General features: G+C 37.8%; 1 protein-coding gene across 2 annotated transcripts in view; it reads right to left on the bottom strand.

Moving 5' to 3' along the window:
* The window catches only part of LOC126163082 (speckle-type POZ protein-like), a 29009-nt gene extending 12636 nt beyond the window's left edge, over positions 1–16373 (bottom strand). Inside the window, exon 1 of one of the 2 annotated variants that reach the window (XM_049919992.1) lies at positions 16250–16373. The gene's annotated coding sequence lies outside the window, so the exon portion shown is untranslated. Of the gene's footprint in view, positions 1–16138 lie in introns of both variants that reach the window. The other variant, XM_049919991.1, reaches the window with a different exon arrangement.
* Positions 16374–16617: the final 244 nt, after the last annotated feature.

Genomic DNA, 16617 nt, shown 5'->3' with positions numbered 1-16617 from the left:
ACCACTACAATGAGCTTAGAAGGCATCCAACAGTGCTGCGTTAGGAGCATTACTTGGGCTTGGCCATTGGTTGAAGGGTGCACTTTATCCTACTGTGGTGTTTATTTTGCACATACACTTACGACGTTTGGATGAAAAGAGACACAGCCCCCACCCCGCATTTGTGTACTGAAATTGTAATTCAGATAGTTTAATGTATTAATCATTCAAACAGCAAACAGAATGGTATAACTACAAAATAATCTGATGTTGTTATAATGTGAGTGTTGATTTTACTACCCTATGCCTGCCTCACTCACTATAGTTGGGAGTCACTTGTCCTGAGCACCTACATCATGTATTCTGCGACAGCCAATGCATTCAGTATGTTCTGAATGCTCTGCTGTGAATGCCACAGCTAATATGATCATTAAACATGATCACAGCAAGTTGTTCAGCGAATTTCAATTCCATTTGTTGCAAGCTTTCATCACTGATTGTGGTGGTAAGTGATAAATTCTGCATAAGCAAACGAGAGACTTAATTTGCAGGATATACACTTTCTTCAAATAGAAAGCATGCACATGCATGTCCTGCAGCTGTTGCTTGGAATCGTCAACAATGCAATCTCCATCTGTGCCTCAACAGGTGTGAACCGCCTTCGCTCGTGGAACAGATTATAACATGTGCATGCAAGATGTTTCATGCAATTGAATTTTTTACACTTAGCACTCTTCACTGAACTTCTGTTATCAGTTTTTCCACATGGATGACATCTGCCTATCTTCTTACTTCTCGGATCAGTTTCTTTCGAAGTGAAGAGTGCAGTTTCAAAAGATGTTCTCTTTACAACATTTCCTTGTCGCTTCATTTCCCCATCAATTAGCTGTTGTCCGGGAGTTTCTTGGGTGAACTGTGTTTGTTTTCCACTCGGGTGAGGAGCGGGTTAATTTGCCTTTAATAGCACATGTGAGTTACATGCAGATCATATCTGACAACACAAGTATAGGGACAGCTGTTTGTCTTCCTCTTAACTGTATAATTCACCACCATATTGACTAGTGTGTCCACAGTTTTTTTGTAGTGCCATAGTCTAAAATAATTTCAGGTTTTCTTTTGGTGCAATCACTGACTTCTGCACTGTAAGTTTTTTTTTTCTCCTTTTCCTCTTATGCTGGAAGATACAGGTATTATCTCCTTTGTGAAAGCAAATGCTGATGTGCAATTAGAAATACCTCTAGTCTGCAATAGTTTTGGTGGGATGGAACACTTGTTTGTTCACACAGTTCCAGTCATTGTCATCATTCGCTTTTCTCACAGGAAATGAAAATGTTGTCACAGGTAATGTTAAGCACCTTCAAGCCCTAAGCCAAATTTATTACAACCCTTACGCCTTGGTTCTTTTCAGGGGCACTACCTAGTTGTTTCCCATTATATGGCTGAATATTCCACAGATAATTTGTTTCACTGTCACAAAGTACCCAAAATTTGATGTTATACTTCACTGGTTATCAAGCACATTCTGATGAAAAGGGCAGATTTCCCTGAATGCAATAAGTTGCCCATCTACTGTAACAAACTTATTGAGTTTGTAAACTTTGGTAATATCTCTACCCATTTCTCCCACAAATCCCTTGTAATACAAACTTATCTGGTCCACGTCTTCGTACTTTCATTTGAGGGTCATCAAATCGAGTAATCCTTCACATCTTTCTGAACATTTCTAGTAATACTGTAGCTCTGAAATTGGGCAACTTTTGTATTCATCCCATAAACTTTCAGTACACTCGTCAGATGACATATAAACTCCTGCTAATAACAACAGATGTAAACATCAAGATCATTAACGTCTACTTTTTCCACTTCTGTCAATATATATGCATTCCTTCAGCATAGATATTGATGATTATAATGTTTTCAATTGATGGAGGGAGGAACAATTTAAAAGCTGAGTATTCATTTGTAATGTAACCCTGCTGGTCCTGGAGTCAGGCGAACTGTATTACACTATAAGCTGTCCGAGTTGAGGTAGGGGTTCAATCTCCCATTCAATTGGTTTATCTTTTGAAATCAAAATTGAAATATTTTAAGTTTGGTGCTCAGGTACATCATCAGCATCTTCTAGTGAAGGTAACAGGCTGCATTCCGAATCATGATCTTCATCCTTGGAAACTTCTACATAACTATCAGATATGTTCAGAAGTGTGTCAGCCGTTTCAGCATCTTGCAAAGAGCCCTATACCTTGAGAAAAAACTTGGAGAAATTCATGATACAAACTGTGTTGTCTTACAATACTCTTACTCAGTTCCATTTACAATGATGGACCATCTTCACAGTGGAAAAATGTCTGCTGTGACAACTTCGTACGGCATACACGCTAGTATATCAGGAAAGTATACACCATTACTGATCTCAAAATTTAAGAAAACTGATACTTAACACCGTAATACAGGCTTAACCAAGCAGAAGACAACACCGAAAACATGAAAATATGTAAGAGCAGTAGTTGTAAATGTTTTCAACATTGTTTTCTGCTTGGTTAAGCCTGTGTTATGGTGACAAAACTGTACCATCTGGTGAGCAAGATGTATGAGACAGGCAAAATTCCCTCAGACTTCGAGAGGAATATAATAATTCCAATCCCAAAGAAAGCAGGTGTTGACAGATGTGAAAATTACCGAACTACCAGTTTAATAAGTCACGGCTGCAAAATACTAACGCGAATCCTTTACAGACGAATGGAAAAACTAGTAGAAGTCGACCTCGGGGAAGATCAGTTTGGATTCCGTAGAAATATTGGAACATGTGACGCAATACTGACCCTACGACTTATCTTAGAAGCTAGATTAAGGAAAGGCAAACCTATGTTTCTAGCATTTGTAGACTTAGAGGAAGCTTTTGACAATATTGCCTGGAATACTCTCTTTCATATTCTGAAGGTGGCATGGGTAAAATCCAGGGAGCGAAAGGCTATTTCCAATTTGTACACAAACCAGGTGGCAGTTATAAGAGTTGAGGGGCATGAAAGGGAAGCAGTGGTTGGGAAGAGGGTGAGAGGGTTCTATCCTCTCCCCGATGTTATTCAATCTGTATATTGAGCAAGCAGTAAAGGAAACAAATAAAAAATTTGAAGGAGTAATTAAAATCCATGGAGAAGAAATAAAAACTTGGAGGTTTTGCCGATGACATTGTAATTCTGTCAGAGACAGCAAAGGACTGGGAAGAGCAGTTGAACAGAATGGACAGTGTCTTGAAAGGAGGATATAACATGAACATCAACAAAAGCAAAACGGGGATAATGGAATGTAGTGAAATGAATTCGGGTGATGCTGTGGGAATTAGATTAGGAAATGAGACACTTAAAGTACTAATGGAGTTTTGCTATTCGGGGAGCAAAATAACTGAGGATTGTCAAAGTAGAGAGGATGTAAAATGTAGACTGGCAATGGCAAGGAAAGCGTTTCTGAAGAAGAGAAATTTATTAACATCGAGTACAGATTTAAGTGTCAGGAAGTCGTTTCTGAAAGTATTTGTATGGAGTGTAGCCATGTATGAAAGTGAAACATGGGCGATAAATAGTTTGGACAAGAGGAGAAAAGAAGCTTTTAAAATGTGGTGCTACAGAAGAATGCTGAAGATTAGATGGGTAGATCACATAACTTAATCTAGCTTCTAAGATAAGCCGTAGGGTCAGTATTGCCTCATGTGTTCCAATATTTCTACGGAATCCGAACTGATCTTCCCTGAGGTCAGCTTCTACCAGTTTTTGCATTCGTCTGTAAAGAATTCGTGTTAGTATTTTGCAGCCACGACTTCTGATAGTTCGGTAATTTTCCCATCTGGCAACACCTGCTTTCTTTGGAATTGGAATTATTATATTCTTCTTGAAGTCTGAGGGCATTTCACCAGTCTAATACATTTTGCTCACCAGATGGTAGAGTTTTGTCAGGACTGGCTCTCCAAAGGCTACTCCCGGGGCCTTGTTTCATCTTAGGTCTTTCAGTGCTCTATCAAACTCTTCATGCGGTATCATATCTCCCATTTCATCTTCATCTACATCCTCTTCCATTTCCATAATACTGTCCTCAATACATTGCTCTTGTATAGACCCTCAATATACTCCTTCCACCTTTCAGCTTTCCCTTCTTTGCTTAGAACTGGGTTTCCATCTGAGCCCTTGATATTCATACAAGTTGTTCTCTTTTCTCCAAATGTCTCTTTAATTTGCCTGTAGGCAGTATGTATCTTACCCCTAGTGGTCTCTACAATGTCATCAGCATCCTTACATTTGTCCTTCAGCCATACCTACTTAGCCAATTTGCACTTCCTGTCGATCTCATTTTTGAGACGTTTGTATTCCTTTTTGCCTGCTTCACTTTACTGCATTTTTATATTTTCTCCTTTCATCAATCAAATTAAATATCTCTTCTGTTACCCAAGGATTTCTACTAGCCCTCGTCTTTTTACCTGCTTGATCCTCTGCTGCCTTCACTACTTCGTCCCTCAAAGCTACCCATTCTTTTTCTACTGTATTTCTTACCGCCATTCTTGTCAATTGTTCCCTTATGCTCTCCCTGAAACTCTGTACAACCTCTGGTTAAGTCAATTTATCCAGGTCCCATCTCCTTAAATTGCCACCTCCTTGCAGTTTCTTCAGTTTTACTCTACAGTTCATAACCAATAGATTGTGGTCAGAGTCCACATCTGCCCCTGGAAATGTCTTACAATTTAAAACCTGGTTCCTAAATCTCTGTCTTACCATTATATAATTTATCTGAAACCTGTCAGTATCTCCAGGGTTCTTCCATGTATACAACCTTCTTTTATGATTCTTGAACCAAGTGTTAGACTGATTAGTTTATGCTCTGTGCAAAATTCTACCAGGCGGCTCCCTCTTTCATTTCTTACCCCCAATCCATATTCACCTACTGTGTTTCCTTCTCTTCCTTTTCTTACTATCGAATTCCAGTCACCCATAACTATTACATTTTCGTCTCCCTTTACGATCTGAATAATTTCTTTTATCTCATCATACATTTCATCAATTTCTTCGTCATCTGCAGAGCTAGTTGGCATATAAACTTGTACTACTGCGGACTTCGTGTCTATCTTGGTCACAATAAGGCGTTCACTATGCTATTTTGTAGGAACTTACCCGCACTCCCATTTTTTTTATTCATTATTAAACATACTCCTGCATTACCCCTATTTCATTTTGTATTTATAACCCTGAATTCACCCGACCAAAAGTCTTGTTCCTCCTGCCACCGAACTTCGCTAATTCCCACTGTATCTAACTTTAACCTATCTATTGCCCTTTTTAAATTTTCTAACCTACCTGTCCGATTAAGGGATATGACATTCCACGCTCCAACCCTTAGAACGCCAATTTTCTTTCTCCTGATAACGTTATTTGGCTACAGAAAAAAAAAGAACAATGACTTGTGCTCTCCCTGATCTCCTTTCCCCAGATACTGACATTCCATTTTCCAAAACAATTACTTCACCTCTTTATACCCACCTTACTGCCCAGAAATGCATTCAATTGTTGACAAATTGATTGTTGCCAAAATTTGCTGCAATAAAGAAGGTACACACCTTATGGAGGTCAAATCGAGGGTTGCTTAACCCTAAAAGTGTACATCTGGGTCACTGACCTAGTAGACTGACTTTTCTTTAACAATGCCTTCTCGTGTCTTTTCACAGTCCAACACACCTCACTCTTTCACTACTGTATTTCCTAACTGACACTGTATTTAACAAAAAGTTCAAACCAAACACAAAACTCGACGCAGAATGGTTTATGTGCAAGTTCTCATTCGTTTGTTATAAACAGAAGAGCACTGGAAACAGTGTTGCCAACATGCATATTTTACACTAAAAATTCAGAAATGCAATTAACACTTTACACAGGAAACTATCACCCACTCTGTTTGCACTGATTACTAACATATTAACTAAACAACATACTGTGTAATTTTATAAAGTTTTAGGGTAGGGGGTTTTTAGTAAATAATTTGTAAGAACTCGTAAAAATGCAATTTTTTTACATTTTTAGTAATAAATATTTATGTAATACAGATAGCTGGAGCAAGAAGATGCTGTTTAGAATTATTTCAGTAGTATCTGGTAATATGACAGAAAAGATGGTGTTCTGTGACTTATGAAACTCTAGAAAGAAAATAAAAATTAAGTGAAAAAATGAACTAGAAATTCGTATTTTTGTCTTAAATTGTAAGTTAAAGGAAGCCCTCAAGTCTACGGGTGTCAACTAAATTTCAACACTCTAATGAGGAGTTTTAATGCGAAACATCTGCCAGGCAATGGCAAGGAAAGCGTTTCTCAAGAAGAGAAATTTGTTAACATCGAATATAGATTTAGGTGTCAGGAAGTCGTTTCTGAAAGTATTTGTATGGAGTGTAGCCATGTATGGAAGTGAGACATGGACGATAACTAGTTTGGACAAGAAGAGAATAGAAGCTTTCGAAATGTGGTGCTACAGAAGAATGCTGAAGATAAGGTGGGTAGATCACATAACTAATGAGGAGGTATTGAATAGGATTGGGGAGAAGAGAAGTTTGTGGCACAACTTGACTAGAAGAAGGGATCGGTTGGTAGGACATGTTCTGAGGCATCGAGGGATCACAAATTTAGCATTGGAGGGCAGCGTGGAGGGTAAAAATCGTAGAGGGAGACCAAGAAATCAATACACTAAGCAGATTCAGAAGGATGTAGGTTGCAGTAGGTACTGGGAGATGAAGAAGCTTGCACAGGATAGAGTAGCATGGAGAGCTGCATCAAACCAGTCTCAGGACTGATGACCACAACAACATCTGCCAGGTCTCCAGCACTTTTGGTTTATTATCTTATTTTTTGTTATCTACTGTTTTAAGAGTTATTTACAAAACATACATTTTTCAAAGGGGTGTACCACTTACAAAAATTAAGGTAGAACGAAATTACTTTATTTCTTAATACTTGTGATGTAGAGGTCTAATATACTATTTTTTCCAGAGAAATTAATGCCCACGAGTAGACATGACCTGTATGATTTCAGATGAAATCATCCACTAATGAATGAATCGCTTTATGAATAACTGAGAACACCTCAAAACATTTGTGTAATACATGCATTTTATTAAATGAATAGCATTATTATCTAATTAAACTGCATATGAAGTCTCTAGATCTGTTCACTTCCAAGATTCATCACTGAAAAGCTTCCATGGCAGTGTTTACTTGTTCTCGAATTTTGGATGTATTAATACCTAAACTGACTGAAAAATTACATGACAGAGGTATGATAAGGTGCATTTGACATATGGGAGTCTAATTTCATTATAAAATATTTTATATTCAGACAATTTCTCCATCACATAACTGAAGGTCACTGTAACCCCACTGTACAGTTTGTATGACAATTTCAGAGGTGTACACTACTAGAGTTATATGTGCTTTTGTCTGATCTCTGGTAGTACTGAGCCCTACACATACCTACTGCCTAGACTGTTTGGATTTCTCTTTGAATTGTCTACATTTTGGGGTTCAAAACTTCATGCAATGGGCTTGGGTTCATGTGGTATACAAATAAAAAGGAATGCCCTCGTTTAGATGGCGGCCCTGTGTGTTTCCTTAGCTCCATCAGTCAGGGGCACGCCAGGATGCCTCAAATGAGAAGATTGTTTACCAAAATAGGTAAAGCCAAATTCTGGTTCAGCAAGCTTCTGCCAGACAAAGTCATGATGTCTGATGTCAAAAATGGCTCGAATCACCTACTTGGCTTAGGCTACTCGTATGATGATGGAACAATGGGATAGCTACTACATATTGCAAATCTCTCAAGATTACTTATGAAACATAGTAAAGAAGTAATCTCACTTTTGTAGATAATACCCAGATAAGAAAAACACCTCTCCAGTACTAAATCTCACCACCTACGGCCTATGCAATCACTGTTACACAAACACAAGGCAGATGTTTAGCATAATTTCATAATATGTCACAGCCTTGATAGAAGTGTGTCAACATACAGCAGTTCAACTCATATGACTAAACAAAGACAAAAGGAATGGAAGAGACATCTGTTCACCAACAAGCATTACAGGTTCTTTCAAACTGTGCTTTGGTCCAACTCTATCCCAAACAAAAAGGCATTAGAATGATTACTTTGTTTCCATTGCATGGCCTTCCTCCACAGTAGATTTTGTTCTTTATTGCTTTCTCTCCAGTGTCAGCATATTCCACAACTGCACACCAGATAACACACACATTCCTGGATAATTTACACATATGTCTATCATTCCAATCTTTTCTATCCACTGCTCTCTTTAGTGTAATACCAGCTCTATTACAATCCTTTAGGCGTGCCACTTTTCATACAATGTATACAGCTTTCCTACAAAACTTTTTATGGACACAATTCGAAATATCTTAGTTCTGTACTCCATTTGCTCATTTAGTTTCTTCTGTACTCCATTTGCTCATTTAGTTTCTATCACACTCATGTACCATTACATAACACTTCTGGTATTTATTTTCACCTTCACAGAACATTCCATACACGCAATTTCATCCTGATTGATGAACAGTGAACTTTATAGCAAAACTCAATTCCCAAGTTCACTGAACTTACATTCCTCATTAATTATGCAGTGTACAAGATATCCAAAACAACATACAGATAGAGCAAAGTGTCTAAAATTATTAGTTAGACTTCATACAAACAAATAATAATTAAAAATATAGAAACAATAAAGAGCAATTGTGACACTAATAGTATCAGTGCTGTTTTCTTACATGAAACAATTACATAGGTGTCTATGGGCCAACAAAGAAGCATTCCGATTCCACCCGTCTGCTTTGACCCACAACAGCAGTATGGCAGAAACCCCTAATTTCAGCGTCTCCAACATGACACCTATGACATCAATACGTAGGCATGCCAACGAACGTGAAAATACCTAAATAACACAATAACATATCCCTCCAGAAATGGGGCAATCCGAGTGAAGTGGTCCAATAAAAATTAAGTTGGTTGCTTGACCATTTTTAAATATTTTAATTTTTTTAAAAATGTGATTACCCAATAATTGAGAAGTTCAAAACGGTTTTTAAAAATTTTACCTTCCACCTTCACTGAATGGTGGCCATTTTCATTTGTAAGTGCGCGACAATATTTCAGTTTAGAGACATTAGCAAAAATATGAATATCTCTGCACTGGGTTAAGTTACAACATTGCAATTGACATGATTGTTCTTAGAAAAGTGTCCTCTACAACATTGTCTATTACACAAAATACCCTAAATTCAAAAATAACCAGTCAAAAGACCTCCAAAGTTTGGTATCCAAATTTTCAAAAATCCATTTTTAGGTCCAAAAATAACAAACAAGGAGTGATTTGTGAGAGTATTTTTTCCTATAGTTAGGTAAGAACACTTACAAATGTTTCCTCAATTTTTTATGAATTTTTGAAATTTGAAAATTTTCATCTTTTGTGAAGTTTGGGGTTAGTTATCTCAGGTGGGACTGGATATAAAAATATGATTTTTGCACAGTTTGTACACCTATATGATAGCAACGTACTGTAAAAATTTCAACATTGATATCTGACCGAACAAAGTTACGAATTTTTGAAAATGAGGAGATAATTCACATTAAACTACAACTGATCTTATGGCTGTTGCCTATTCATGTGTGATATTATCTATTATTATTGAAGTAAGGTACTGAATTATAAACAAAAGGTGGAAACATCACTGAAATTACATTATTTTGACATACTTAAAACAAATATTTTCAATTAACATCCTTCGAGGAGCTACTGTTCCTAAACCTAGTGATGAATGTTAAGAACACTTATTTCTTCAGACAGCTTCTGATAAGACCTCCCAGTTGCTGTGGTAAGTTCAAGCACTGAAAGTTTCCTTAAATCATTTTTCCATTAGTATCCATACTTTGTCACTAGTAGATTTCTTGAATGATGTTCTGAGGCCAGCAGGGTGATAAAAACGCACAAAAACCATCATTGTTTTCCAAAATTACTCTTTCAACTTCTGCAAGCTACCACTGTCCATCATACACACATGCCACTATGTCACTCAACGTTAAAGGCAGAGATGTAACTTTACTGACACAATAAATTTCTGTTTCTGATGTTACATAGCATCGAACTAAGTTTTCTGCAACGCCAAGGAATTTGTGGAAATGTCTTGTTCTTTTTACTGATATACAGTTTTTGAAGTGTTGTTTTCATATGCAGAACCACTTCTTTCTTGATCAGAAAATAGGTAATGCCTTTAATATTATCCTTGCAAAAGACATACATGTCTGTACTGTGAGATTTTGGTCTGTGGTTGGTCTTTGTAGGCTGGCTTTACTTACTTCATGTTTTGTTGTACCTCTTACTCCATCACATGCATTTTTACCATGGCAAGATGCAGAAAGTGCCATTCAGTCTCCAACCCTACCGTAAGTCTACTGGTTGCACAATTTGAAAAATTGTTTTTGTTCTTATGCTGACTACCACTTCCATCTGAAAAGTATATCAGCTTCTCAATCTTGGGAAAATTTTGTTTTATGTAATTTATTACATACTTTTGAAACACGTGTACAGCCAAAGTGTTGTGCTCCAAGCAGTCTCATTCAAGAAATCTACTAGTGACACAGTTTGGATATCAATGAAAAATGTTTGAAGGAAACTTTCAGTGCTTGAAGTTACCACAGCGACTGGGAGGGCGTATCAGAAGCGGTCTGAAGAAATAAGAGTTCTTAACATTCACCACCAGGTTTAGGAAGAGTAGCATTTCTAAGGATGTTAATTGAAAATACTTGGGTTAAGTATGTCAAAATAATATAAATTTCATTTCAGTGATGTTTCCATTTTTTGTATATAATTCAGACTTTGCTTCAATAATAATGGATATCACACACGAACAGGCAACAGCCATAAGATCAGTAGTAGAGTCATGTGAATTATCTCCTATAACAATGTTAAAATTTTTACAGTACGTTGTTATCATATAGGTGTACAAAATGTGCAAAAATCATTTTTATATCCAGTCCCACCTGAGGTAACCCACCCCAAACTTTAGAAAAAATGAAAATTTTCAAATTTCAAAAGTTCATAAAAAAATTAAGGAAACATTTGTAAGTGTTCTTGCTCTATAAGAGGCAAGTAGTGCATGATGCCTAACTATAGGAAAAAAAATAGAGACACTCATAAATCACTCCTTGTTTGTTATTTTTGGGCATAAAATGTGGACTTTTGAAAATTTGGACACCAAACTTTGGAGGTCATTTTGACTGGTAATTTTTGAATTTAGGGTATTTTGTGTAATAGACAATGTTGTAGAGGACACTTTTCTAAGAAATCATGTCAACTGCAATGTTGTAACTTAACCCAGTGCAGAGATATTCAAATTTTCGCTAATGTCTCAGTCTGAAAAATCATCGCACGCCTACAAATTAAAATGGGCACCATCCAGTAAAGGTGCAAGATAAATTATTTTAAAAAACTCTTTTGAACTTCTCGAATATAGTGCAATCACACATAAAAAATTAAAATATTTAAAAATGGTCAAGCAACCATCAGTGGACCACTTCATATGGATAGACTCAAAATTAAACTAACAGGACAATAGCGGGATACGGAGGGGGGAGGGGGGGGGGGGTTAGGGCAGGGACAAGTTAAATAACAATAAAATAAACACTGCACAATCCCAAAACAGACAAAAAGAAATTTACAGAATCCCACAACACACACACACACACACACACACACACACACACACACACACACAAAAAAAACAAAAAAAAAAAAAACACCCCACAATCTGACACTTCCCTTGACCTACATATCTCAAATGCTATTACCTAGGCCTATATCAAAAAAACAAACACCTACAACTACGAAAAATATAATCAAAACCCCAACAACCAAAAAATCAGACATCATTACAAAAATGAAAACACAAGTAATCTACCATAAACACACAAAACATCACGATTTGTATAGAATGAACCCAAAACAAAAATTACTTACCACCAACAAATTCCTGCGATACAATCTAGATTGCCCACCCCAAGCACTTGCACACACATGAACACAACAAAAACAAACAAAAAATCTCCCAAATCACCCACGACCTACCAACCAAACACCAACACACATCTCATAAACGCGACCCCCCCCCCCCCCAAAAAAAGCTAACAAATAAAGGACACAAAATAATCAAGAATCAATCACACCTTACAAATCAATAGAAACTGCAGCAAAATAAATCCTCTGTAACATAATCATAAACCATCCCTGAACCCCCCCCCCCCCGACAACCCATCCCATTAAGTCCACAACCAATACCCACAAACCCCACCAACACCCAACTCTCTCAATCCACCACCCTTTGCCTGCAAACCTTCCCCACAGCAAAAAAAAAAGATGAGATTGCAGGTTACAAGAGCACCTCTTCCCCCCTCCCTATGACTGATTTAACTGCCCCCCCCCCCAAAAAAAGCTCTCTATCAGTGCATGCCACAGATTCATAAATTTTAAACTCAAGACTGTGATTGACAAGCCCTCTTCCCCGAACCCCTATACTATGAAAATGCATCTAAAATAACAGTACTCCCCTCCTTAATATATTCTTCAATCAATCCCACCAATCCCTTTTAGTACCGCCCTCCAAAATACTAAAAACACAGTGACCGTACTCAACCCCTAAGTAACAGCGCCCCCCCCCCCCCACCACCACAGCCCAACACGAGAAGTACCCTTCCCAAACTGAGTCGTCGATCTCAACCACTATGCCCGGTCCACCCAACTTACCCTTATACTTAACGTACTTTGAACAACGTTCTCTACAAAACGAAAACCAACACCGTTCTCCGTCTCACTCCAGTCTCATGCACAAAAAAACTAATAGAGGACCCATATAATAAAATTAATACATCAACAAAGCAATGCACCTCATGGCCAAACTACATTTCTCAAACCAGGTACCATGTCTAATGGACTTTCAGACTTGTATAACACCGACGCCGACACTGCCACATATAAGGGTCCCTTGTCAGAAATGTTTTGTCGGTCTTCTAATAATTTCCGGGTATGCAGCCGGATCCCGTCGACATTCTGCCACGATATTTCGGCCCAGAGACGTCCGGCCATCATCAGGTGAGTACACAACTACTGAAGAGCCCAGGTGCAGTCGCGGTATTTATGCCGAATCTCGCGCATGTGAAATGTACTGGCATCCTACAGCGCATGCGTCAGATGTTGACATGCGCAGCATAGCCCAGTTGTACGTGCTGCCCTCGGTGGTGGAAATAAAGTTTCATCTAGTCATTGAGCATCGAATGACACTGTCGATTCCGCTGTGATTGTATAATTTTAATAACAGGATTCCAATTTTTATCCAGCTGAAAGCCGTTGTCACGATTTATAAGATTATTGGCAAGACGTATTTCCACTGATTCCTTGATTACGGAATCCCAAAAACCGGAAACCGGGGATAAAATTTTTGTTACATTGTATTCCATTGAATGTCCCAAAGAAATACAGTGCTCTGCTACTGCCGATTTTGACGGTTGCCGCAGACGGGTGTATCTTTCATGTTCTATACATCGTTCATGGACAGTTCTTGTCGTCTGGCCAATATATGCAATATATTTGTCGGTCGTCAGCCTTACATTTTCACTACAAATCCTGCATATGACAACCTCTGCAATAAGACCAAATGACTGCAAGAACTTAATAACCGACATCATCTCCTCCCCCATCTCAGCACACAATGAAGCACTACACATTTCAGGGTCATACCCATCCTAACAACAGAAACCAAACAACGAATTAAATGTCTACTGCACAAGAAACACCAAACAAATAAACCTAAAAAAATACACCAAACACAAAAACAAAAAAAAAAACCTTAATAACTCACTGAAAACACTTCCAATGCACAATACGTGACCAACAGCTAACACCCCCAGCAACGTTGCACTGTCAACACGAAATCTCTAGTGAACCCAATACAACACGTTACACTCAGCACATACGCTATCTAAGGGCACCATGAAACACATATATGAACACAACCAACTCAAAAACTCCATGCTGTAATGACATCCTACACCACACTGTTACCATTACGTCACTGGTCAAAGCAGAAGGGTGGAATTGGATGCTTCTGTTGACCCCAAGCAACTGTCGTCAAGTTTCAAAATGGATCAAGTGATTGGAAGAGAGCATAGTAACAGAAAGATTAGTGTTTATTGTATATCAATGATGATTTCATCAAACATGGGGGCACCAGCTCCGACAGAACGCATATTGGGAAGAACAACCGTGTCGTTTTCAAAGGAACTATCCTCACATATACTTTAATTGACACACAAAACTAAATAATTATAGCCAAGCAGGGATAAGAACTCTGCTGTTTGTGACAAAGTTCAGTGTGCCAGCCACTCCCTTTCAGTCACGGAAAAACCAATTCTGCCTTGGGTAGCAGAGGCAGTGGAACCTTCATCTCACAAAACTTGCTTCGACAACTGCAACTAACAATATTTTGTGAGAAGGTTACAAACTTTCTTCAGTATAGTATATCTCACTTAAGTAAAGAACACTGCAGCACATCTGGAAATATCACATGCCTACTTACATTAAAGCAATGCCACAATGGGGTAATAAATATAAACAGTACTTATACAGAATAGCAGTATTACTTTATTTCTATTACTTGATCTGCATCATTTACCACCCATGACTGGACAGATCACATCAAAGTCACATTATTAATCATATTACACACACACACACACACACACACACACACACACACACACACACACACACACACACACACACACACACACACACGCCTACACACATATGTGTACATAACAAAGATAATTGTTCATAACATGGGCATGCACAATGCTCCCTAACATCTCCAATTCTGTAGAAGAATATGTATTATCGTGATGTGTAAAAGGTGGTAGGTACAAATTACTAACTCATGTCTGTATATTAAAATAAAAATTAAACAACTTATAAATGTTCAGCATATAGCCACATTTGCAAATTAATTTGTGATGTGTATATAACATGACTCATTTCACACCATTATGATGTGTCATATAAATGGTGAAGGTAAAAACCAATACGATTTTGTTCAGTCACTTAACTTTTATTGAAAAATTCTAAGAATAATGATGGGTGTTATTTCAAGTCCTGTGCGATTTTCCTTTTGAATAATCCTGGCAGCAAGCATTGCAATTTTTGAGGTAGTATGTTTGAAAACTATCTTGTATTCAAAACAACTGACAGCTTGGCATTTCTGTGAATTTCTTGCCTTGTGCTGAAAGTCCCTTTAATTTCTTTAACACTGATTATTCTCTCTCTCTCTCTCTCTCTCTCTCTCTCTCTCTCTCTAACAAAACACTAGTAAGAACAATAATATCACACAAATCTGCAGACCATAGATGTCAAGACGCAAATTACTCTTTTCAGGCTAATGTACTATTTCATGCTCACGTATTCTGATACTTCAGAAGGATGAGAAGTTTGAGGCATTCATAGTTCACTCACGTCCAAACCAGATAGTTGAGATGGAATGTAGCTGTGATTTGTCTAAATAAGTCAACAATACAATCTGCGAGAAACGGAATTCCTGCGATGCTGCGTGGTATTTAATTACACATGCGCAACAATCCGCATACGCAAATGTTCTTTGTTACAGTGTGAGATCGATAGGCTAGTATGTCGCCTAACGAAATGCCATCGCCCCCCCCCCCCCCCTTTGAAATCATGGTTGTGGTGACAGACTGTACTGCATACTGCAGCACAAGCTGAGGTCTATGTTAGGTTGGGAGGTTACAATTTGATGAGACGGTGAAGCAGAAAATCTGGTTGGCTAACAAATTATTCGGTGACAAGGCCTACTGTTACCGTTCGCACCACACTGAAGAATGCAAGAAACAAACAACTATTCTTTGCAATCGTGGCCTATATGAAAATAAAATTGGACGAATAACTACTCGTACAGAGACATAACAATATAAATTTTCTTCATACTCCGAACCGAAATAATGAAAGCAACTCTACATCACATTTAAAAGTACTTTTACCAAAGTACTGAGAGTGAATGAATGGATAATCTACTTACGATTGTCGTCTAGTTACGATTTAATAAGTGTATCCTCCCAGAAACTGGCGTTTGTTTTTTGTAGGAAAAAGCACCGGTTTGCACTACACTATATTTTAAAAATGTTGATACCTTGTTAGCTCGCTCTATATCTTCCCAGAACCTAACAACAGCCACACTCACGCACAGTGTTGCCAACTCTAAAAAACCCGAATCGCAAGATTCAATATCAAAAGTCGCTAGAAAGTCGCTAAAACTGATTTTACTATAAGGGTGTAATGATAATTTGAAAATTTCGTGCTGTGAATGGTGCAATAAGCCAGTAGGGGTAGGGGGGGAATAAAATATTAATAAAAATTGTCTCATACATAATTGCTATTTTGTCATAATGAAATGACGCATCGCTTACAACAACATACATATAAAATACGCTAACGTTTAATTAAACATGTTATCATAAGTGACGCAACACATAAATTGTTGTTTCAATCAAGTAGTCA

This window comes from Schistocerca cancellata, chromosome 2, assembly GCF_023864275.1.
Source record: "Schistocerca cancellata isolate TAMUIC-IGC-003103 chromosome 2, iqSchCanc2.1, whole genome shotgun sequence".
NCBI classification, from domain to species: Eukaryota; Metazoa; Arthropoda; class Insecta; order Orthoptera; family Acrididae; genus Schistocerca; species Schistocerca cancellata.
Note: the sequence above shows the minus strand (reverse complement) of the source record. Positions and strands in the feature narration are given on the sequence as shown.